The 25,359-nt window shown below is 43.4% G+C and overlaps 1 protein-coding gene across 10 annotated transcripts in view; it reads left to right on the top strand.

Moving 5' to 3' along the window:
- The window catches only part of LOC124143098 (sickle tail protein-like), a 265,609-nt gene that overhangs the window by 107,923 nt on the left and 132,327 nt on the right, over positions 1-25,359 (top strand). The window lies entirely within an intron of this gene.

Below are 25,359 nucleotides of genomic sequence, written 5' to 3'. Positions count from 1 at the left end.
TACACCATCATGTTCTGTAGTTATGTACCCTACAAGTGATACACCGTCATGTTCTGTAGTTATGTACCCTACAAGTGATACACCATCATGTTCTGTAGTTATGTACCCTACAAGTGATACACCATCATGTTCTGTAGTTATGTACCCTACAAGTGATACACCATCATGTTCTGTAGTTATGTACCCTACAAGTGATACACCATCATGTTCTGTAGTTATGTACCCTACAAGTGATACACCATCATGTTCTGTAGTTATGTACCCTACAAGTGATAGATGGTTATGTACCCTACAAGTGATACACCATCCTGTTCTGTAGTTATGTACCCTACAAGTGATACACCATCATGTTGTGTAGTTATGTACCCTACAAGTGATACACCATCATGTTCTGTAGTTATGTACCCTACAAGTGATACACCGTCATGTTCTGTAGTTATGTACCCTACAAGTGATACACCATCATGTTCTGTAGTTATGTACCCGACAAGTGATACACCATCATGTTCTGTAGTTATGTACCCTACAAGTGATAGACGGTTGTGTACCCTACAAGTGATACACCATCATGTTCTGTATTTATGTACCCTACAAGTGATACACCGTCACTTCCTGTAGTAATGTACCCTTCAAGTGATACACTATCATGTTCTGTAGTTATGTACCCTACAAGTGGTTTACTGTCATGTACCACTATCAAGTAGTTCGGCCATGTTCAATATTAGTTAGATATGTATTGTGATGATCCTCTGACATGTAATTGTCATGGACACCAGTCTTGGTCCTCTGTCCTGTAATTATGGACACCATTCTTGGTACTCAGTCCTGTAATTGTCATGGACACCAGTCTTGGTCCTCTGTCCTGTAATTGTCATGGACACCAGTCTTGGTCCTCTGTCCTGTAATTGTCATGGACACCAGTCTTGGTCCTCTGTCCTGTAATTGTCATGGACACCAGTCTTGGTCCTCTGTCCTGTAATTATGGACACCATTCTTGGTACTCAGTCCTGTAATTGTCATGGACGCCAGTCCTGGCCCTCTTTCCTGTAATTGTCAAGGACACCATTCTTGGTACTCAGTCCTGTAATTGCCATGGACACCAGTCCTGGTCCTCTTTCCTGTAATTGTCATGGACACCAGTCCTGGTCCTCTGTTCTGTAATTGTCATGGACACCAGTCTTGGTCCTCTGTCATAGTCTTCTCCCACTACAGGTGCCTGCCATGCAGTCACTGTCTGTCAGTGCTGTGATATTGCTATGCTATGCTCTTCTGGTGTCTCATTTGGTGGGAAAATACCAGGGAATGCAGTCAAGGAATGTTGTTTTTATGACTTATGGTACAACTTCCGTCAGTAGGTATTCATTCAAGACTCTGCATGATGTGTTAGTGCTGATCTGGTTTACTTGTTAGCCATGGTAAAGCTTCCACTATGATTAAGCTTTGACTGGGACTGTTGTGTTTCACTGCAATGGATCATTTCTTGCCATTCCTGGGTAATACCCATAACTTCAGCTTCCATCACAGCACTGGTAGATCACTTTTAGACTTGCAGGTCTACAGTGGCAAGTGATCTGGATGTAGCCATGGTGAACCTACAACAAAAAAGATCTGTACTCAATGCTCCAGATCTTCCAGACTTGGTAACCAGTACCCCATGCTTGTCTCCATGTGGAAATTCTATGACAGAATAGGTCCCCAGTACCCCCCTCTTTCAGAATTGGTAACCAGTACCCCATGCTTGTCTCCATGTGGGAATTCTATGACAGAATAGGTCCCCAGTACCAATGCTTGCAATTAAAGCTACCAAGTGAAGAATATTCATCATTTCTTTTAGATGGAAATGTAGAATTCTGTCTGCTATAGCAATCATGTAAACACACTGCCAAAATTTGCTAGATCTCTATTCTTATTGTAGTTTGTGTGACTTTTTGTTTTTTATACCTTGAGAGCATGGACCATTGCTCACTCTATGAACCCTGACTGGCCTGATCCAGACTTGATTAACTTAAGGCCACCAGGGGGCATGGATGGCAAAGTCGTCTCAGATACTGAAATCCACAGTGCAGAGTTGTGTACCTTAGACTTGCCGGAGACCTTTGAACATGGGTTCGAATCCCAGTTTGCCCTGATAATGTTTCTAGTTTGTCTGCTCCATACCTTGCTCATAGGTTTCATCAAAGTCATCACCCATGAGGATTCAGGTTAGAATATGTCTTCAGCAACCCATGCTTGTCGTAAAAGGTGACTGTGCTTGTTGTAAGAGGCGACTAACAGGATCGGGTGGTCCAGTGGTGACTTGGTTGATACATGTCTTCGATCCCAATTGCGTGGATCGATGCTCATGATGTTAATTACTGGATTGTCTGGTCCAGACTCGATTATTTACAGACTGCCGTCATATAGCTGGAATATTGCTGAGTGCGGCATAAAACAACAAACCAACTAACAATCATTCAGCTTGAATGTTGCTGAGTCTTGTGGAGAACAACATTCGCTGACTGTGCTGGAGCTATCTCATGTCACACTCGGTCAACTGTGTGTCTCCCAGCAGATCGTATGATCAGGAAGACTTCCATTTATCACCACTTCACCGAGCAACAACACCTTTATAGCACTGTTAGTGGTGTACTTGGTTAGTGTTAATCATCTGTAATGTCAGCACACAGTGTATAACGTATTGTAAACACACATGTTGTGATGCTTCCTCCGGTTACAGGGATGTAATTGGCCAATACAACACCTCTGATGGGATTAAACTGTCACTCGTACTCTAGTATCCCCGCCACTGGCTAATCCTCATCAGGACTTCAATGGAATGAAGGATGTTGTTTTCTGCATCAGTTAGCACTGTCATTAGTTTTACTGCCTGGCTGTTGTCTACCACGTAATTACTTGTGAATGTGAGAAATTATTTTGTGCATTGGAAAAGGTTGGCTCGGTGGTCAAGGGTACAATTCACTGTGTATGGTGTCCTTGATTGTGGGTTTGAATCCAGATGTGGCCTGATTATGTTTCTTGTTTTTCCGCACCATACCCATGCTTGTAGTTTTACCAAAGAGGGAGATGCTAAGATGAACATCACTTTTTCTTTTTATTCGTGGAGATCCGGTTAGAATAGGTCTTCAGCAACCGATGCTTGCTGTAAAAAGCGACTATGACCATCGTTAGACGTGACTAACAAGATGGGGTGGTCAGGCTCACTGACTTGGTTGATGCATGTGAATGTTTCCTAATTGCATAGATCGATGCTCATGATATCAATCACTGGATTGTCTGGATTTACAGACTGCTGCCACACACCTGGAATATTGGTCTACAGACCAATATTCCAGGTATCTGGCAGCAGTCTGTAAATAATCGAGTAACTTACAAGTAATCGACTCTGAACCAGAAAATCCAGTGATTTGCTGAGGACCAATTCTAACCTTGATCCTCATAAATCAAGGGGATATGTAGACCGCCTCCGCAATCTAAAGGTAGAGTGTCCGCCCGGAGAGCGGAAGGTTCGGGGTTTCGACCCCAAGCCGCGTCATACTAGAGAGACGTTAAAAGATGGTACTTGTTGTTATCCTGTCTGGCGCTCGGCATTAAGGGGCTAAAACAAGGACTGGTCGGCTCGGAGTCAGTATACTGTGTCTGAGTGGGGTATTCATGTTAAACTGCGGCATGGTATCTCAGTGTGCTAGCACTATAAATCAGCATCAGTCCGGACTAGTACAAGCAGCCACACACACACACACACACACACGTGCATGCACGTCGCTCTATAAGTGCAATAATCTTGGATGTGACATTAAACCCCATTTCACCTCACCTCACCTCTTGCATATGTACTTTATGTTCGTTGTGGTTAGCATCTTTACAGGTGTTGGGGACCTACCATTTAATATTCAGAGTGTGTCTGCAAGCATGCACCAGGTGTCAATAACATAATTTGTTCCAGAATAGACTAACTTTGCTTCAGGAAGTAAAAAACAAATCATTGTTTGCTAGACATGCTGTTAAGTCATAGTTAAATACTCCACCTTGGTTTCTGTGAAAATGTAAAACTTTGAGTGATGTTTTAAAATTTCAATCACAACCGAGAAGGAGTGTGTTAGCTACTTATGTAACATCTAAATACCTAAATGAGTAAGAAAACATCGGGATACTTTATCGTGGAACAGCTTTCGTGTTATAAAATGAATTTGATGACAGCAGGCGTTTATAAGAAAGACCACATGCAGACAACTGAAGTCATGACATCTAAGATTGAACACCCTTTCATCACCTGCATGGGTGCCTCTGAAGGAAAACAGTGCTTACATTACAAACATGTGAGGTTGCTGGTTCGATTTAGTCATGGAATTTTCATGTGAAAAAAATGTGACTTTTAACCAGTGAAAAATCAACATCAGATGCATATATAAAGGCTATTTATGCAATTGAACTGTAAAACCTATGTCATACAATTCAAATGTAAAACTGCCTAGGAGGTCTTACAGTTCAAATGTAAAACCTCTCAGAAAGTCTCACTTGAAAGTAGTACCTCTCACAAGGTTATTGTGAGATAGGAGGATACCTACAATGCAATAGGCAAAAGTGGCAGTTGGTGCTGAAAAAATGTCTTGTGACAAAAACGTTCTTCCTGAAATGCCGAGAGAAATAAAAAAAATGTTTTCCACACAGAATCCTGTCTGATGATGGAGATACTGCTCTGATGTGGTTGTAATGGATGATAAGCTTGTAATAACACTTTCTGTTTATTCTGCTCCCCTGAGACTTGCAGCACAGCGTCGTGGCGTAGAGTATCAGTAGGATAATTGAGCGGGTGATTATGGATAATTATTACACGCTAGGAGAGGAGAGAGGAACATGGAGGGGGGAAGGTCACTGGGTGATATGATTTTATGATGCTCTTTACCTTCACATTAACTCAGTTCAGTGCTCTTTATAATACTTGTACAGTTCAGTGCTCTTTATAATACTTGTACAGTTCAGTGCTCTTTATAATACTTGTACAGTTCAGTGCTCTTTATATTACTTGTACCACGGGAAGGACTCGAGTGAGTGAGTTGGGTTTAACACCACTTTTAACAGTATTCCAGTTATATCACGGCGTGTCAGCTTAATGTGGGAGGAAAGCCCGAAGTGATGCAGGTCTCAGATATTTACCACTTCGGTGAGACCCACAAGCACGGGTATGGTGCTGACAAACCTGGAAACATAATCTTGCCAAACCAGGAAGAGAACCCACACTCATAGGTTTCTGGCGTGCCCAAGGGATGCAACTCTGCACAGCGAATTGAGGCATCTTAGACGACTTTGCAGCCCGTGCCCCCGAAGGACTCGAGAACTGTGTGTTAGGTTAACATTAGTTGCTGTGACCCTATGTAAAAATATTGTACAAGAATTAACCTTTGTTCGACCCTGGGGGAGACCCGTGTAGGCGTTAAACTGTGTTAAACCCTGGATAAGATCCTTGCAAGAATTATCCTTTGTTGGACCCTTTTTAAGACCCTTGCAAGAATTATCCTTTGTCAGACCCTGGGTAAGACCCTTGCAAGGGTTATCCTGTGTTAAACCCTGGGCAGCCATTTTGGGAAAAAAACTGACTGCTGAACTTTGGCGCGTATGTTTCTCCTTCTGATGACATCATATTTTATTCATAAGATTTTTTTTCGTCCTCGTCTTATCTTCAGTATTTGTAGAGAAAATATGTGAACACCATTGCTGACAATAACCTTTTACATCTTTGTTGGCATTTTAAGCTGTTTACTACATATCGAGGTGAGCTACAGTGCCGTGACACTTTTTAGTTGTTAAAAGGTTTTCTGAATATGTTCCCATGCGAACAATTGTGTTAAAGCTTATTTTGATTGCCGTGTAGTTATCCCATTTTATGCACAGTTTTTTTTGGTTGGACATGTCAGCTTTTCAGTGGAATATGGGAAATTACAGCTTTTTAGATTTGTTTGCCACATTTTTCAATATTTTAGAATTGATGGAATCTGTAAATCAATTTTTCTAAAGCTCTTGCCTAATCTTGACATTTCATATGAGCCTACACATTCTACTTTTACTGTAAAATATCAATAAAGTCAATGCCTGTTTCACTGGGGTACTTGATAACCAATTTAATTCCTTGTTTTTGTTCCATATATATTTCATATTTCATCAATATTTGATTAAAAAGAATCCAGTTTAATTGCCTTCAGGAACATAATATGATTTGAGTTTGGATAAGGGCATTTTTATAAATAATTTCACAATACTGTTGATACAGTCTCGACGTTCACCTTACATGCCCCTTGTTAGCTCACCCGACCAAAGGCTGAATGAAGCGGAAACTAGACACTCATATTCACCAATGATGACACCAAAACTATGTCGGGAAATGTTGTTTCAATTTTCTATCTGGCCTCAACAGGTTTGTCAGCACCTTACCCGTGTGAGCTAGTGTCGTGGCAATATGTGTCAAACTAGAGTATATAAGATCTCAATAATATGGCTTCTCCATTGAAATAACTAAGTACAAAGTTTTGTGAACAGTATATAACTAAACTGGATCCCAAAACACATGTTATATTTGATATTGACAAATAGAATAATGAATTCCTGATATATATGGTTACATCAAGTCACTGGGGGATTCAGAGGGGTGACGGACCTGGTGCTCACCCACATTGTGTCAGACTCCTTGCATGTTAAATGCGCCATCGCCAACATTTTGTGACTTTGGCATCATTTGCATCTCCCCATCTTCAAAAGACTGGATCTGCCTCTGCAAGAGTATATTGGCCTGTAATGAGAGAACCCGTGAAGATCCGGGGTAGAATAGGTCTTCATCAACCCATGCTTACCGTAACGGGCGACTATGCTTGTCATAAGAGGCGACTAACGGGATCGGGTGGTCAGGCTTGTGGACTTGGTTGATGCAAGTCATTGATCCCAATTGCGTGGATCGATGCTCATGATATCACTCACTGGATTGTCTGGTCCAGACTCGATTATTTACAGACCGCCATCATATAGCTGGAATATTGCTGAGTGTGGCGTTAAACAACAAACAACAAACCAAACCAAAAAATGTAATGAAAGACTTTGTCCAGATATCATATAGACCTCAATAATAAACTGGTGATAATCATGTGTGCAATATACACTTGTCAAGCTAGGAGACATGATCCTCCATCAGAGGAAATGAAGAGAAGACCAGTTAAAATATATTTATATTTTTATAGTTAAAAATAATCCTCGGCATATAGAAAACTGAAAAAAAGGACCTTTTTTAAAACCTAGTCTGTCTCACAGTCCCCAAACCATATTATTTTCCATTTCGCTCTGCACTTACTGTAATGCTGTAGCCATAAATGAAGCAAGTCTAAATTTTCTCCAGGTTCTGAAATTCCGTCTCACTGGGGCTCCTATTCAATATATGTGTATTTGCTTGTTTCTGTCAAAAAGTATATATTTTCAGAGACTAAGCATTAGTCCAATTAAATCCAAACACAACATGTTAAACTTTTGGAGATCATTGCTTATAGTTATGATAGTACATTTAACATCGTGATGACGACGTCTAACTTTTAGGCTTAATATGAGCATTGGGCATAAAAGGCAAAATAGCCCTGAAATTTATATGAATGACTCTCTGAAAATCAGTGATGACACCAGGTGTTTGCGAAAGGAGTACTCAATACTGGTAACACGGTACAGAGTACTGCTGGGACAAGTCCACTTTTTCTGTAGGTCTCAGGAATTGGGTGTGAAATATCCAATTGGGAATTGTTTTACTGAAGCCCTGACAAAACTATCGAGATACACGTATAAAATGATCTGTTCATTCTTACACTGAAGTTGACTGAAGCTTTATCTTTATTCAAACATTAGATGTCAGAAGGAATGGGTGCATTAGTGACTGGTAGTGTAGCCATGGAGTTATAGTTAATTTTTGTCATTAAACATTGTCACTGGACTCACCAAGGGTCCGGGTCGTCCTGCGGGTACCAGAGTCCTACCCAGTACCCACCTGACCCGAATACCCAAGTTTTACATCCCGGCCCTAGGATACAGTATCAGGACACAGAACGTAAGGACCCATGAAGATCCGGGTAAAGATAACTCTTTAGCAACCCATGCTTGTCATAAGAGGCGACTAACAGAATTAAGGTGATCAGGCTTGCTGACTTAGTTAACGCATGTCAACGTAACCCAATTGTGAGATCGATGCTCATGATGTCGTTCACCGGATTATCTGGTCCAGACTTGATTATTTACAGACTGCCGTCATAAAGCTAGAATATTGCAAAGTTCAAACAAACAAAAAACAAATAGCACATAAGAAGAATTATTACACACCAAGTAATGGAGAATTAACTAATATCTGCCGTGATCTGCATGACACTCTTGTGGGTATTCACAACAAAGCGAGGTATGTACTGTGTATGTATCATGCTTGTGTTGACCTATGTCTCGTCAAGTGCAGACTGATCAAATTAACAAATCAGCTCTTGGTGCCAAGTGAACACTATTTTTGTAGCTTCCAGTCCCTTTAATTAACTCATCAAACTGGTATTTTCAGCTGTGTCTATTTCTGTCAAATCATGTGTGGTTGAGTGTTTACAACTGATGTCCAACTCCTCAGATAGCCTCCTGCAAACATGTTTACTCTGCAATTAGTTGTGTGCATGTTGCTGAAGAATCCATCATTGCTTTTGGTTGTGATACTATGTTACACATTGTGATGACATCTTCCCTTTAGGCATAGTATGAGCACATAAACAGATGTAATCTATTCCTGTAATTATTAATAAAAAGGGTATGATAACATATACAGGTTAAGATGCTGAATATAGTCTTTTCATCAATGTGTTGCACCCCTCAGACCACAATACAATTATTAGATTTTCATCCCACTTTCAAAACTGTGTCCCCAGTACCCCATGCTTGTCTCCAGTACCCGATGCTTGTCCCCCGGAACCCCTTGCTTGTCCCCCGGAACCCCTTGCTTGTCCCCAGTACCCCATGCTTGTCCCCAGTACCCCATGCTTGTCCCCAGTACCCCTTGCTTGTCTCCAGTACCCCATGCTTGTCCCCAGTACCCCATGCTTGTCCCCAGTACCCCTTGCTTGTCTCCAGTACCCCATGCTTGTCCCCAGTACCCCTTGCTTGTCCCCAGTACCCCTTGCTTGTCCCCAGTACCCCATGCTTGTCCCCAGTACCCCATGCTTGTCCCCAGTACCCCTTGCTTGTCCCCAGTACCCCTTGCATGTCCCCAATACCCCTTGCTTGTCTCCAGTACCATTTGCTTGTCTCCAGTATCCCATGCTTGTCCTCAGTACCCCTTGCTTCTCACCAGTACCCCATGCTTGTCTCCAGTACCCCCCCAGTACCCCATGCTTGTCTCCAGTACCCCCCCAGTACCCCTTGCCTGTCCCCAGTACCCCTTGCTTCTCACCAGTACCCCATGCTTGTCCCCAGTAGTCCTTGCTTGTCTCCAGTACCCTTTGCTTGTCTCCAGTACCCCCTCCAGTACCCTTTGCTTGTCCCCAGTACCCCATGCTTGTCCCTAGTACCCCATGCTTGTCCCCAGTACCCCATGCTTGTCCCCCAGTACCCCTTGATTGTCCCCAGTACCCCTTGATTGTCCCCAGTACCCCTTGATTGTCTCCAGTACCCTTTGCTTGTCTCCAGTACCCCATGCTTGTCCCTAGTACCCCATGCTTGTCCCCAGTACCCCATGCTTGTCCCCCAGTACCCCTTGATTGTCTCCAGTACCCCATGCTTGTGCCCCAGTACCCCATGATTGTCTCCAGTACCCTTTGCTTGTCTCCAGTACACCCTCCAGTACCCTTTGCTTGTCCCCCAGTACCCCTTGATTGTCCCCAGTACCCCTTGATTGTCCCCAGTACCCCTTGATTGTCCCCAGTACCCCTTGCTTCTCACCAGTACCCCATGCTTGTCTCCAGTACCCCATGCTTGTCTCCAGTACCCCATGCTTGTCTCCAGTACCCCATGCTTGTCTCCAGTACCCCATGCTTGTCTCCAGTACCCCATGCTTGTCTCCAGTACCCCATGCTTGTCCCCAGTACCCCTTGCTTGTCTCCAGTACCCCTTGCTTGTCTCCAGTACCCCTTGCTTGTCTCCAGTACCCCTTGCTTGTCTCCAGTACCCCATGCTTGTCTCCAGTACCCAATGCTTGTCTCCAGTACCCCTTGCTTGTCTCCAGTACCCCATGCTTGTCCCCAGTACCCAATGCTTGTCCCCAGTACCCCTTGCTTGTCTCCAGTACCCCATGCTTGTCCCCAGTACCCAATGCTTGTCCCCAGTATCCCTTGCTTGTCTCCAGTACCCCATGCTTGTCTCCAGTACCCCATGCTTGTCCCCAGTACCCAATGCTTGTCCCCAGTATCCCTTGCTTGTCCCCAGTACCCCATGCTTGTCTCCAGTACCCCATGCTTGTCCCCAGTACCCCTTGCTTGTCTCCAGTACCCTTTGCTTGTCTCCCAGTACCCCATGCTTGTCCCCAGTACCCCTTGCTTGTTTCCAGTACCCAATGCTTGTCCCCAGTACCCCTTGCTTGTCTCCAGTACCCTTTGCTTGTCTCCCAGTACCCCATGCTTGTCCCCAGTACCCCATGCTTGTCCCCAGTACCCCTTGCTTGTCTCCAGTACCCTTTGCTTGTCTCCCAGTACCCCATGCTTGTCCCCAGTACCCCTTGCTTGTCTCCAGTACCCTTTGCTTGTCTCCAGTACCCAATGCTTGTCCCTGGTACCCCATGCTTGTCTCCAGTACCCCATGCTTGTCTCCAGTACCCCATGCTTGTCCCCAGTACCCCTTGCTTGTCTCCAGTACCCCTTGCTTGTCTCCAGTACCCCTTGCTTGTCTCCAGTACCCCATGCTTGTCTCCAGTACCCAATGCTTGTCTCCAGTACCCCTTGCTTGTCTCCAGTACCCCATGCTTGTCCCCAGTACCCAATGCTTGTCCCCAGTACCCCTTGCTTGTCTCCAGTACCCCATGCTTGTCCCCAGTACCCAATGCTTGTCCCCAGTATCCCTTGCTTGTCTCCAGTACCCCATGCTTGTCTCCAGTACCCCATGCTTGTCCCCAGTACCCAATGCTTGTCCCCAGTATCCCTTGCTTGTCCCCAGTACCCCATGCTTGTCTCCAGTACCCCATGCTTGTCCCCAGTACCCCTTGCTTGTCTCCAGTACCCTTTGCTTGTCTCCCAGTACCCCATGCTTGTCCCCAGTACCCCTTGCTTGTCTCCAGTACCCTTTGCTTGTCTCCCAGTACCCCATGCTTGTCACCAGTACCCCTTGCTTGTCCCCCAGTACCCCATGCTTGTCTCCAGTACCCTTTGCTTGTCCCCAGTACCCCATGCTTGTCTCCAGTACCCTTTGCTTGTCCCCAGTACCCCATGCTTGTCCCCAGTACCCCATGCTTGTCCCCAGTACCCCATGCTTGTCACCAGTACCCCTTGCTTGTCCCCCAGTACCCCATGCTTGTCACCAGTACCCTTTGCTTGTCTCCCAGTACCCCATGCTTGTCTCCAGTACCCTTTGCTTGTCTCCAGTACCCCCCCAGTACCCCATGCTTGTCTCCAGTACCCTTTGCTTGTCTCCAGTACCCCTTGCTTGTCCCAAGTACCCCATGCTTGTCCCAAGTACCCCATGCTTGTCCCCAGTACCCCTTGCTTGTCTCCAGTACCCCTTGCTTGTCTCCAGTACCCAATGCTTGTCTCCAGTACCCCATGATTGTCTCCAGTACCCCTTGCTTGTCTCCCAGTACCCCATGATTGTCTCCAGTACCCCATGATTGTCTCCAGTACCCCCCCAGTACCCCATGCTTGTCCCCAGTACCCCTTGCTTGTCCCCAGTACCCCATGCTTGTCTCCAGTACCCCTTGCTTGTCCCAAGTACCCCATGCTTGTCCCAAGTACCCCATGCTTGTCCCCAGTACCCCTTGCTTGTCTCCAGTACCCCTTGCTTGTCTCAAGTACCCAATGCTTGTCCCCAGTACCCCATGCTTGTCTCCAGTACCCCTTGCTTGTCTCCAGTACCCCATGATTGTCTCCAGTACCCTTTGCTTGTCTCCAGTACCCCCTCCAGTACCCTTTGCTTGTCCCCAGTACCCCTTGATTGTCCCCAGTACCCCTTGCTTGTCTCCAGTACCCCTTGCTTGTCTCCAGTACCCTTTGCTTGTCCCCAGTACCCCTTGATTGTCCCCAGTACCCCTTGATTGTCCCCAGTACCCCTTGCTTGTCTCCAGTACCCTTTGCTTGTCCCCAGTACCCCTTGCTTGTCCCCAGTACCCCTTGCTTGTCTCCAGTACCCCTTGCTTGTCCCCAGTACCCCATGCTTGTCTCCAGTACCCCATGCTTGTCTCCAGTACCCCATGCTTGTCTCCAGTACCCCATGCTTGTCTCCAGTACCCCATGCTTGTCTCCAGTACCCCATGCTTGTCTCCAGTACCCCATGCTTGTCCCCAGTACCCCTTGCTTGTCTCCAGTACCCCTTGCTTGTCTCCAGTACCCCTTGCTTGTCTCCAGTACCCCATGCTTGTCTCCAGTACCCAATGCTTGTCTCCAGTACCCCTTGCTTGTCTCCAGTACCCCATGCTTGTCCCCAGTACCCAATGCTTGTCCCCAGTACCCCTTGCTTGTCTCCAGTACCCCATGCTTGTCCCCAGTACCCAATGCTTGTCCCCAGTATCCCTTGCTTGTCTCCAGTACCCCATGCTTGTCTCCAGTACCCCATGCTTGTCCCCAGTACCCAATGCTTGTCCCCAGTACCCCTTGCTTGTTTCCAGTACCCAATGCTTGTCCCCAGTACCCCTTGCTTGTCTCCAGTACCCTTTGCTTGTCTCCCAGTACCCCTTGATTGTCCCCAGTACCCCATGCTTGTCCCCAGTACCCCTTGCTTGTCTCCAGTACCCTTTGCTTGTCTCCCAGTACCCCATGCTTGTCCCCAGTACCCCTTGCTTGTCTCCAGTACCCTTTGCTTGTCTCCAGTACCCAATGCTTGTCCCTGGTACCCCATGCTTGTCTCCAGTACCCCATGCTTGTCACCAGTACCCCTTGCTTGTCCCCCAGTACCCCATGCTTGTCTCCAGTACCCTTTGCTTGTCCCCCAGTACCCCATGCTTGTCTCCAGTACCCCATGCTTGTCTCCAGTACCCTTTGCTTGTCCCCAGTACCCCATGCTTGTCCCCAGTACCCCATGCTTGTCCCCAGTACCCCATGCTTGTCACCAGTACCCCTTGCTTGTCCCCCAGTACCCCATGCTTGTCACCAGTACCCTTTGCTTGTCCCCCAGTACCCCTTGCTTGTCTCCAGTACCCTTTGCTTGTCTCCAGTACCCCTTGCTTGTCTCCAGTACCCCATGCTTGTCTCCAGTACCCCATGCTTGTCCCCAGTACCCCTTGCTTGTCTCCAGTACCCCTTGCTTGTCTCCAGTACCCCATGCTTGTCCCCAGTACCCCATGCTTGTCCCCAGTACCCCATGCTTGTCACCAGTACCCCTTGCTTGTCCCCCAGTACCCCATGCTTGTCACCAGTACCCTTTGCTTGTCTCCCAGTACCCCATGCTTGTCACCAGTACCCTTTGCTTGTCTCCAGTACCCCCCCAGTACCCCATGCTTGTCTCCAGTACCCTTTGCTTGTCCCCAGTACCCCATGCTTGTCCCCAGTACCCCATGCTTGTCTCCAGTACCCAATGCTTGTCCCCAGTACCCCATGCTTGTCTCCAGTACCCCTTGCTTGTCCCCAGTACCCCATGCTTGTCTCCAGTACCCAATGCTTGTCCCCAGTACCCCATGCTTGTCTCCAGTACCCCTTGCTTGTCTCCAGTACCCAATGCTTGTCTCCAGTACCCCTTGCTTGTCTCCAGTACCCCTTGCTTGTCTCCAGTACCCCTTGCTTGTCTCCAGTACCCAATGCTTGTCTCCAGTACCCAATGCTTGTCTCCAGTACCCCTTGCTTGTCTCCAGTACCCAATGCTTGTCTCCAGTACCCCATGCTTGTCACCAGTACCCCTTGCTTGTCCCCCAGTACCCCATGCTTGTCTCCAGTACCCTTTGCTTGTCCCCCAGTACCCCATGCTTGTCCCCAGTACCCCATGCTTGTCCCCAGTACCCCTTGCTTGTCCCCAGTACCCCATGCTTGTCTCCAGTACCCCTTGCTTGTCCCAAGTACCCCATGCTTGTCCCAAGTACCCCTTGCTTGTCTCCAGTACCCCTTGCTTGTCTCCAGTACCCAATGCTTGTCTCCAGTACCCCTTGCTTGTCTCCAGTACCCCTTGCTTGTCCCCAGGAGCCCTTGCTTGTCCCCCAGTACCCCATGCTTGTCCCTGGTACCCCTTGCTTGTTTCCAGTACCCAATGCTTGTCTCCAGTACCCCTTGCTTGTCCCTGGTACCCCATGCTTGTCCCCAGTACCCCATGCTTGTCTCCAGTACCCAATGATTGTCTCCAGGACCCCTTGCTTGTCCCTAGTTTCAAGATTGTTTCTCAACCACTGACTGCAGTATAAAGAAACATTCACATCACTCCAAGTTTGGCTTGCATATATAGGTACTATAGCATTGCCCATACGTTCAACATCACTCTGATATCTCTCATTGTATATGTGCCATATTGGCTAAGCATCCAGCACAAGTCCGGAAGCCTGATCTATGAATGTGGTGGACTGCATCTGGGGAATTCTTTGACTGGTATCGGGAATTTGGAGAAGGAAATGCCACACTTGTAGGTGAAGGGGAACGGATGTACATTGGTGTCGGAGGGTGTGTTAGCAAGATTTGTGTCAGTGAAGTAACATTGTGATTGACATGTAGGTTAGGAGAATATGGATGGGTCAAGGGCTTAATGCCAGCAATTTGATGTGCAGAGTTGTGTCCCTTAGTTATGCTAGGAGCTGCTGATTATGTATTTAAGATTTGGCCAGCACCATACCCCAGTTTCAGGGTAAATGTTAATGACTGCATTACTCTTGGCTATTATCGCTCTATCTAGATTTGAGTCCACATTTAGCAGATCCTAGCATACTTTAGGGATGTAACTCTAATCCAGGTAGAGTGAGTGAGTGCGTATGGTTTTACACCGCTTTTTGCAATATTCCAGCAATATTACGGCGGGGGACACCAGAAATTGGCTTCACACCTACTCCAGGTAGAACAAGGGGACACAACTCTCTTCAGCATCCTTTGTTTGATATAAACTTTGTGTTGAAATATCAGCAGATTCTGTTAAAAGGGATTAACATTGGTGGTTAAATTGGTGTAGAATCATTGCTGCATGTCAATGTGATAACTAGCAGCTGCCAAGAGGTCAGGGGTTTGATCCCCAGCTATGTCATACCCTAAAATGTTAAAATATCATCAGGTACTTGTTGTTATGCTGCCTGGTGCTCAACTTCAAGGGCATAAAACAAGGACAGATTCGCTTGGAGTCAACATACTCCATCAGTGCCAACATCCTTGGATTTACTTGTCCCTTAGGGAAATCACCATGAAAAGAAATGACACTTATAAAAATAACAAGTAAACAGATATTTCAATTTTATCTTAGCTTCTTTTGTTATGTCATTGTCTTTTCAATCACACTAAAGAGATTCCAAGTATTTTATTTTAATGTTCTTTAGGGAGTTTTAGTTTTAAATGAAATATGACTGTTCAATGGCAGAAATCTGCTCCAAAAGCAAGCGTTACGTTTTTCCCCCTAAAATAAAGTAAATTTGGCAGTGGTTCGTAGTGTTTCTCGCTGTTCTGTGAGAATTCTGTATCTTTAATTAGAATCTATTGACTGGCTACTTCCCAGCAATGTCGTCCAGCGTCGGCCTTACTGTACAGTTTACGTTCAATACAGGACTTGATTAGATGCCATGATGACTTCAGGGAGCTTTGTTCAAGTAAAATTCTGAAAAAGCAACGTTCTGATGCAAATGTATATTGACTGTAATGTGAGAAAGCAATCATTTGAAAGTGAGTGCATGTGTGAGTGCTTAGAATATATTAAGCATTGTCTGCAGGATTTAAGCTTTTCATGGAGATCTTCAATGTGTGGACAGACATGTGGCCAAAGTGCAAACAGGTTTTGTCTTCTTTTTCAGTTGTGGTCAATCTAGATTCAAACCACACCTTTTGAGGTGGCCTTCATTAAGGAATAAACAGTGTCTTTTGAGGTGATCCCCATTCTGTATGTGAACAATTCTTCTCAGCTGGTCCCCGTCAAAGTATTAACACTGTCTTCTCAGCTCGTCGCCAGTAAAGTATAAACAGTGTCTTCTCAGCTGGTCCTCAGTAAAGTATAAACACTGTCTTCTCAGCTGGTCGCCAGTAAAGTATAAACACTGTCTTCTCAGCTAGTCCTCAGTAAAGTATAAACACTGTCTTCTCAGCTGGTCCCCATCAAAGTATAAACACTGTCTTCTCAGCTGGTCCTCAGTAAAGTATAAACACTGTCTTCTCAGCTGGTCGCCAGTAAAGTATAAACACTGTCTTCTCAGCTAGTCCTCAGTAAAGTATAAACACTGTCTTCTCAGCTGGTCCCCATCAAAGTATAAACACTGTCTTCTCAGCTGGTCCCCATCAAAGTATAAACACTGTCTTCTCAGCTGGTCCCCATCAAAGTATAAACACTGTCTTCTCAGCTGGTCCCCAGTAAAGTATAAACACTGTCTTCTCAGCTAGTCCTCAGTAAAGTATAAACACTGTCTTCTCAGCTAGTCCTCAGTAAAGTATAAACACTGTCTTCTCAGCTGGTCCCCAGTAAAGTATAAACACTGTCTTCTCAGCTAGTCCTCAGTAAAGTATAAACACTGTCTTCTCAGCTAGTCCTCAGTAAAGTATAAACACTGTCTTCTCAGCTAGTCCTCAGTAAAGTATAAACACTGTCTTCTCAGCTAGTCCTCAGTAAAGTATAAACACTGTCTTCTCAGCTGGTCGCCAGTAAAGTATAAACACTGTCTTCTCAGCTAGTCCTCAGTAAAGTATAAACACTGTCTTCTCAGCTGGTCGCCAGTAAAGTATAAACACTGTCTTCTCAGCTGGTCCCCATCAAAGTATAAACACTGTCTTCTCAGCTGGTCCCCATCAAAGTATAAACACTGTCTTCTCAGCTGGTCCCCAGTAAAGTATAAACAGTGTCTTCTCAGCTGGTCGCCAGTAAAGTATAAACACTGTCTTCTCAGCTGGTCCCCAGTAAAGTATAAACACTGTCTTCTCAGCTGGTCCCCATCAAAGTATAAACACTGTCTTCTCAGCTGGTCCCCATCAAAGTATAAACACTGTCTTCTCAGCTGGTCCCCAGTAAAGTATAAACACTGCATGTCTCCTCAGCTGGTCCCAAATCTATGTATGAACCTTCAGGGGGGACAGTTTAGAGGTTAAAGTACCGACTTATCACACTGAAGACCACTAATTCCCCTTACTGCCCCTGTATTAGAAGTCCTAGGTTGCTGTCCGATGCTTGGATCATGACTGGAATACTGCTAAAATCATCACTAGCTCACTCAGCTGGAAGATACATTTATGCTTTTCAGAAACACAAGGAGGGAATCCATGTCGTATATCAAAAAACTGTCTGTTTTGATCAAATGCAGTGAATATATTATTTCTTTGTTCTAACTATTTTTCACTCATGGGTGGCCCAGTCATCAAATGTTGATTGGTTGGAATCCCAGTTATGCGTACCTTGTTTGTAGGTCTCACAGCACCTGACCTGTACTTGTGGGTTTCACCAAAGTGTAACATCTTTGACCTTTATCACTTCAGGCTTTTCCTGCAACATCAAGCTGACACAAAAGGGATATAACTGAAAAACATTTTCCTCATTAAACCTGTCCCCCGGGCACACCAGAAACCAATGATTGTGAATCCCGGTTCGCCCCAAATATATTTCTAGGTTTGTCAGCACCATACCCGTGCTCGTGGGTTTCACCAAAGTGGTAAATGCCTGAGACCTGCATCACTTGGGGCTTTCCTCCCACATTAAGCTGACACGCCGTGATATAACTGGAATACTGTTCAAGGTGGCGTTAAACCCAACTCACTCACTCACTAGTCATGAAATCAAACTCACTTTACCTTAACAGTTTGTTTGACCTATCAATCTTAGCCAAAGTAATCACTATCTTTGTTTTCTATAGAGAAGCCAGTTAGTTTTGCCACAGACTTTGGTCCATCTGTGCCTTGTCCTCAATGAATCAATGAGTTAAATGTATACTAATCCAACTGTCCTCCTCATCACTGATACATCCTCAGAGAATTGATGTCAGTGTGTGCCTCACTGAGGAACTCACTGCACAACCTAGACATGAAAATGTCTAAACTCACAAATTGGTCTGTAGAGGTCAGACACTTCTCACTTTGATTTCAACAAAGTGAACACTTTAGCATGAAATAAGTCTGGTTGGGTCTTGCAAGTCAACATCAGTTCTTGAGAGACGTATGCCGTCTCCTTTAAGTCCGAGCGGATCTCATTAAAACAGCTATTTCATTGTAATGAAAACAATATTTTATTTTGGTATTGGTTCAGATTAAGTTTTCAGAAGATATATTTTGATTCTGATAGACTTGTGACCTTGAACTACAATGGATTAGGTCATGGTGACATCAAAATCTTTTCTGTATCAAATTCTAAAATAATGTTTTTTGTTAATGAGTTAATCCATGTGCTTTGGAAGGGATTGTAACTTTCAAACATGAAATGTGATTCTGACCTTTGGTTTAATAGATTATGAAATAAGAAAATGTTTAGAAAAAGCATATCAAATAGGTCTTTAGAAAGTTAACATGTCAGTTTTTATTAAACACATGGATCAGAAATTCTTTTCAACTCATGACCTGGGAGGAAGATGTCATGGCAACCTCATCACTGACTGCATCAGATAATCCATTATTTTCTGCATTAACCATTGTTGCCATTATTTACTTCATGCAGCTATTTCCAGTGGGATTTGTGACTCAACTTGTTTGAATGGACGTTTGTGCTTCATGAGTTTTATTTAGCTCTGGTAATTATTTAACTGATAAGTGCATGAGCGGCCAGGTTTCAGACACCACAATTTGCTGTGCAGAGTTGCGTCCCTTGGGAGGGCTACAAATATATGATCCTGGGATCAAATCATGGATTATGTTTCTGGGTTTGTCAGCACCATTCCCATGCTCATGGGTTTCACCCAAGTGGCCTAGGACATGCATGACTTCAGGCTTTCCTCCCACTTCAAATACAAACTGACATGCTGTGATGTAACTGAAATACTGTTTGTCAAACAACTCACTCACCCTGTGGATTCACACTCTGATCACGTTTTTATCAATATGTCTAAAGTAAAAAGCTTCTACAAACAATGCCAAAGAATTTATGAATTTTTGGTAGGCCTTCATTTGTGTTGACGTCACTAGAACATTGTAGATTCTTACAATCCATAGATATACCACAAAAATATTCTTGGTAGAAAGAATCTAAAGATATACCGCCAAGTTATTCTAGACAGACACAGTCTATAGATATGTTCAAGATAGAATCTAAAGCTTTGATGTTGTATGGCAGGAGTGCATGAAATATTGCCATCTCTCCGGGAACAAATATTTGCAAGAACTTGGAAGATATTCCTTGATCTGTCGATATATATATATTTTCAATCGTGCATTCCCCTGCTCATGTCACAGTCTATACACTGTGTTCCAGAAAACCCATGTACACCGGTCTGTGGAGAATTGGTAACTTTTGCAATTTCCTTTCAAGATCAAGATTTCTTTCATATTGATTGATTCATTTATCTTCTGTAAGACCATGATTTTTTATTTGTTGGATCACGGATCCGTTGACTCTTATTTTCTACAAAATTGAAAAACATATTTTTCTAAAAAGTTAGACTGCTTTATTTTCCGCCAACATGTCATACATGCAAAATTCTTTTGAGCTGGCTCAGTGTTCTAAACAAGTAATCTGTCAGACTTCATGCATAATTTGACATATTTCGAATATTTTCTAGCAGACGATGATTCTAAATATGGTGAATTTATTCATTTTATTTTTCCCTCTCTTTCAGGTCATATTTGTAAAACACTCTGTCAGCTTTGTTTTTCATCCTTGGACTCTTTTCTTGACATAATCCATGATCCAACAACTAAAAAAATAATGGCCGAAGGATTACATGATATTAATGATTAGTTAGTGCTTACAAACTTGCTTTCTGTTTAAATGGATAATCCTACCAAAGTTTTGTCGAAAGAACAAAATATTTTCAGTTATCCCCCGCAACCCCTGAAACTCAGTTATGACACCAGGTGTTCCTAAAAAGTGTACGCCTGTCCTGCTCTACCAGTAGCATCTGTCACTCACAAATTCTCAATTAAATTAAGTGCCAGTGAGGAAGGAGGTGTGAACACTCCATGTGAAGGTCATGGCATGGGATAGCATCGCACATCATGTTGACAAGCAGCATGTCGTATTTCTGGAATGACTTCATCAGGTGAAATCTTGAGGTTCTGTTGTAAGTAAAGTGTGTCTAACCTGGTCTACCTAGCCCAGATGGTATATATACAGGCTGTCATACAGACTGGAATGTTGACTGCAAAGAATAACAACGTCATTCACCATGTTCACAAACAGATGCCTCGAGACCGGGGCTGCATGTATATCCCAAATGGGTGGTCTTGCCAGTTTCCATGGGTAGCATGAAGATCAGGGTTTGAATGGGTCTTCAGTAACCTATGCTTGCCATAAGAGGCAACTAATGCGATCGGTGGTCAAGTATACCAATTGCGTAGATCAATGGGCATGATGTCAATCACTGGATTGTCTGGTCCAGATTCGATTTTTTTTTTTTTTACAGACTGCCATCATATGGCTGGAATATTGCTGAGTGCAGCGTTAAACAATAAACAAACAAACAAACAGTTTCCATTGTCCCCAGTTCTCTATTTCTTGTCATATGATGCTACTAACTTGGATGAAGTGGTCAGGCACGTTGATTTGGTAGATTGCTGTCATCATGCACCCACAGGGGACATAATATCAATCACTGGATTGTCTGGCCCAGGCTCATTTATTGACATACTGCCATGATATGTGATAATGCCACTGACTGGCTTAAACAACAAACAAGCACACACATCTTGTCAGTTATTGGATGGGCTATAGCACCAGCATATAATGACCACATGTGGTCCAGATTGTGTAATTCCCCCCAGCAAGTGTCAGTCTTTATTTGTGCTGTGATGCGATCTGCAGTCTCTGGTTTATACTGCTCATAATTCTGGCGTGCTTGTATAATTCGGCACATTAGCTTCTTGAGAAAAATAACACTTCCTGTGATGATCGGGGATAATGTTGCAGCCGCTGCTGTTTGATGTGTGCATCAATATGCAGACAAGGCGCCAAGCATCATTCGCATGCAGTCAGTGTTACAGAGGCGTCATTGACATGCAGTCAGTGTCACAAAGTGATGTTAATCACTTGCAGCCTGGTGTAGTAAAGGCGTTAAAATACTCACTTTCAGTATGGTGTCTGATAAGGCATAATTAACATGGCTTTCAGTCCAGCCTTCATTATCACAGATACATATCTAGCACCAGCTAACTCTTTGGCAGTCATTCATGCTGATTAATCTCAAGAATATCACTTCTATGTTTGTTCTGTTGCTTAATATCAGTGTCAGATCTGTCTTATTTGACAAGGTTTAAATGTTAGAGTTATAGATATTGTCTGTGAACTTTTGTTTTTAAATTTGAAGGTCCAACATTTATTTGTCGTTTTTTTTCAAATGGCACACAATGACCCATTGTTCTAAGACATTGTAATTCACTGTGCATAGTTATGCCCCTTTGCTGAGCAGGATCCTTTGTTCATGGCTTCATACCCAAGGTTATGATCAATATACCAGGGGCCGTTCCACAAAGTAATGTTATTGCAAAGATGATTGTAACCCCCGTACTTTAATTTATGATTGTTTATACAACTTATATCTTCAAATTGTAATACTTCTATTGTACAGCTATCAAAGTTTATGTTCAATGCGATGAAATTACATAAGTCACTTCATCAAGAATATTACTTAAATCAATGTTGTTTGAATCGATTGTCGTATTGTTATGTTCCTCAGGCCTGTGGCCTGTAACTGATTAAAGATATCTATCACACTAGCTCTAAGATTGATTTGTGGAACAGGGGCCTGTTTCACCAAACGATCTTTGTGCTGCGACTATCGTAAGCCAATGTTAGAGTAAGGGAGTTACAACCTTAGTAAGTAAGGGCGTTATGATCAACTTAGGGCTGAGATGACTTTGTGGAATGGGCCCTGAATCCTGATTATGATCCCTGGTTATCATGAGATAAAGAATAGATATCTTTAATCAGTTTAAGGCCATAGGCCCAAAGAACATAATGATACGCCGATTGACTCATACAACATTGATTAAACTAAAATTCTTGATGAAGTGACTGTGTAATTTCATCACATTGAACATAAATAGTACTATTAGAATTTGAAGATATAAGTTGTACAAACTATCATAAGCCAATGTTAAAGGAAGGAAGTTACGATAACCTTAGCGCTAAGATCGCTTTGTTGAACTGGCCGGGCTATGGACCCTGATTATGATAGCAATAAGATTGATTTGTGGAACAGGGATCTGTTCCACAAAACAATATTAGCGCTGCAACTATCGTAAGCCAGTGTTAATTTTAAAGTAAGGGAGTTACGATCACCTTAGCGCTAAGATCGCTTTGTGGCACGGGGCTCTGGACCCTGATTATGATCCCTGGTTCCCCGAAAACAAATATCTACTCGTGGGCATCACCCACATGTACATCTACGACCTCCATCATCGATTCCTTCCTCCCTCGAGCTGGGCACACTGTCTTACAACTGTAATACTGTTCAAAGTGACTGCAGGATCAAGACATGGTTTCCCCAAGCAGTTTTAAAATACAAGCCCTGCCACAGTTTCCCAACCCTCTTAGTACTGATGTGATGTTGGGGATGAAGTTGATGAGATTGCTGCAGCTGTCTCCAGTCTGAGAAAGGTTAAGTAAGTTAGTGAGTTGCGTGGGAAGAGATTAGGATATGCTGACATTTTCTCATGCATTACCCTGGTGTATACCTTTCCCACCTGAAGCATTCCACAAGGTTATTGTTCACTGTACACCGGAACTTGGTCGATTGTGAGGGCAGTACATTGTGTTAAGGCTTCAAATCATGTCTGAATGTGTGGCCAGTATGCACAGATGCATTGTATGGGCACAGAAAATATAGGAACTGGATCCCAAGGGAGGCACACAAAAATTCTAAATAATTTCTTTGCAAATAGTTTCATCAGTTGTTTAAATGGTGCCCGACTTTTTTTAACAGAAAATATATGAACTGGGTTCCAAGGGATGCACACAAAAATTCTAAATTCTAAATAATTTTTTTTAAATAGTTTCATCAGTTGTTTAAATGGTGCCCGTCTTTTTTTAATATAAAATATATGAACTGGATCCCAAGGGATGCTCACAAAAAATATACATTCTAAATAACATTTATTAAATAATTTCATCAGCTGTTTGAGTGGTGCCCGTCTTTGTATGAACATAAAATATATGAACTTGGTTCCAAGGGATGCACACAAAAATTCTACATTCTAAATATAATTTATGAAATAGTTTCATCAGTACTAACAATAGTCCATAATACATATACATGTATACAATAAAAATAGGAAGTCTATTTCTAACAAGCCAAGTATTCTCTAAGCACCGACAATAATGATTGAAGTAAGATAAAAAAGCACGAATATCAGAGACAAAGATAAGTTTTGAGTCGTGATTTGAATGCAGATGGAGAAAGTGCTGTCACATATGGATGTTATTGTTACAAACACACAGATAACACAGAGCTATTGTTGATGTTAGTTTGAACTACAGTCAAACACTGTTGTATCGAACTTTGTTCTGTCGAATTTACATATTTTCATTGGTCCCTTCAAATTCGACACAATGGTGTTTGACTGTTGTTCTTACAGGTACGATACATATATATGTTCTCTGCCTCATGGCATTTATTCACATGATGACGGTATAAGTTTATACTGCGAAACCTGGTGTTCCTCATAATAAAGAAGTTGACATCCATACATTCTCTTCCTTTTGTGTATGACTTCTAAATGCCTTTCAGGGACTTTTTGACAGACACATTTATTCACTGTAAGGCCTTTGGCCACAAATACAACAATTTATTTGATAATATATTTACTGCATGCTGCATATTTCTTTTACTTATTGAGCTTGTCTCAACACTTTAACTTTGGCAAAAAAATGATGCTATGTTAAATAATACTATCTCTTTATATTCTTGTATTATCTCTGTATAATACATCAGCTCTGCTGACGACATTGTCGGTCACATGCTAAATATACAGTTTGGTATTATCTTTTCAGTGGTCAAACTGACCCGAGGCCTTTTAAAACAGTTCGGAGGTCAAACTAGCTGGTGGTTATTGTAGGCTTCTCTATCAATACAGGGGAAATATTCTGCATTCAGGGCTATTTTTCTAATCAGTGTTCCCCTTTAGCAGGAATTCCACTACACTGGTAAACAGACATTTGGAAGAGATCTGGGAGGGGCATTCTTTGGCGCTGTACAGGTGTGTTTGGGGGGAAACATGTGGTGTTGGCCACTGCTTGAATGGTATTGTCCTTTACCTGTGTCAGACAGTGGTTGAATGGTGTTGTCCTTTACTTGTGTCAGACAGTGGTTGAATGTTGTTGTCCTTTACCTGTGTCAGACACTAGATGAATGGTATTGTCCTTTACTTGTGTCAGACAGTGGTTGAATGGTGTTGTCCTTTACTTGTGTCAGACAGTGGTTGAATGTTATTGTCCTTTACCTGTGTTGGCCAGTGGGTGAATGGTATTGTCCTTTACCTGTGTTGGTCACTGGTTGAATGTTGTTGTCCTTTACCTGTGTCAGACACTAGATGAATGGTGTTGTCCTTTACCTGTGTCAGACAGTGGTTGAATGTTGTTGTCCTTTACCTGTGTCAGACACTAGATGAATGGTATTGTCCTTTACTTGTGTCAGACAGTGGTTGAATGGTGTTGTCCTTTACTTGTGTCAGACAGTGGTTGAATGTTATTGTCCTTTACCTGTGTTGGCCAGTGGGTGAATGGTATTGTCCTTTACCTGTGTTGGTCACTGGTTGAATGTTGTTGTCCTTTACCTGTGTCAGACACTAGATGAATGGTATTGTCCTTTACCTGTGTCCTACAGTGGTTCAATGTTATTGTCCTTTACCTGTGTTGGCCAGTGGTTGAATGATATTGTCCTTTACCTGTGTCAGACAGTGGTTGAATGTTATTGTCCTTTACCTGTGTCAGACACTAGATGAATGG

Source organism: Haliotis rufescens, unplaced genomic scaffold, assembly GCF_023055435.1.
Source record: "Haliotis rufescens isolate VD_foot unplaced genomic scaffold, xgHalRufe1.0.p SCAF_10, whole genome shotgun sequence".
In the NCBI taxonomy this organism is placed as follows: domain Eukaryota; kingdom Metazoa; phylum Mollusca; class Gastropoda; order Lepetellida; family Haliotidae; genus Haliotis; species Haliotis rufescens.
The sequence above is the reverse complement of the archived record's forward strand: the minus strand, read 5'-3'. Positions and strand labels throughout refer to the sequence as shown.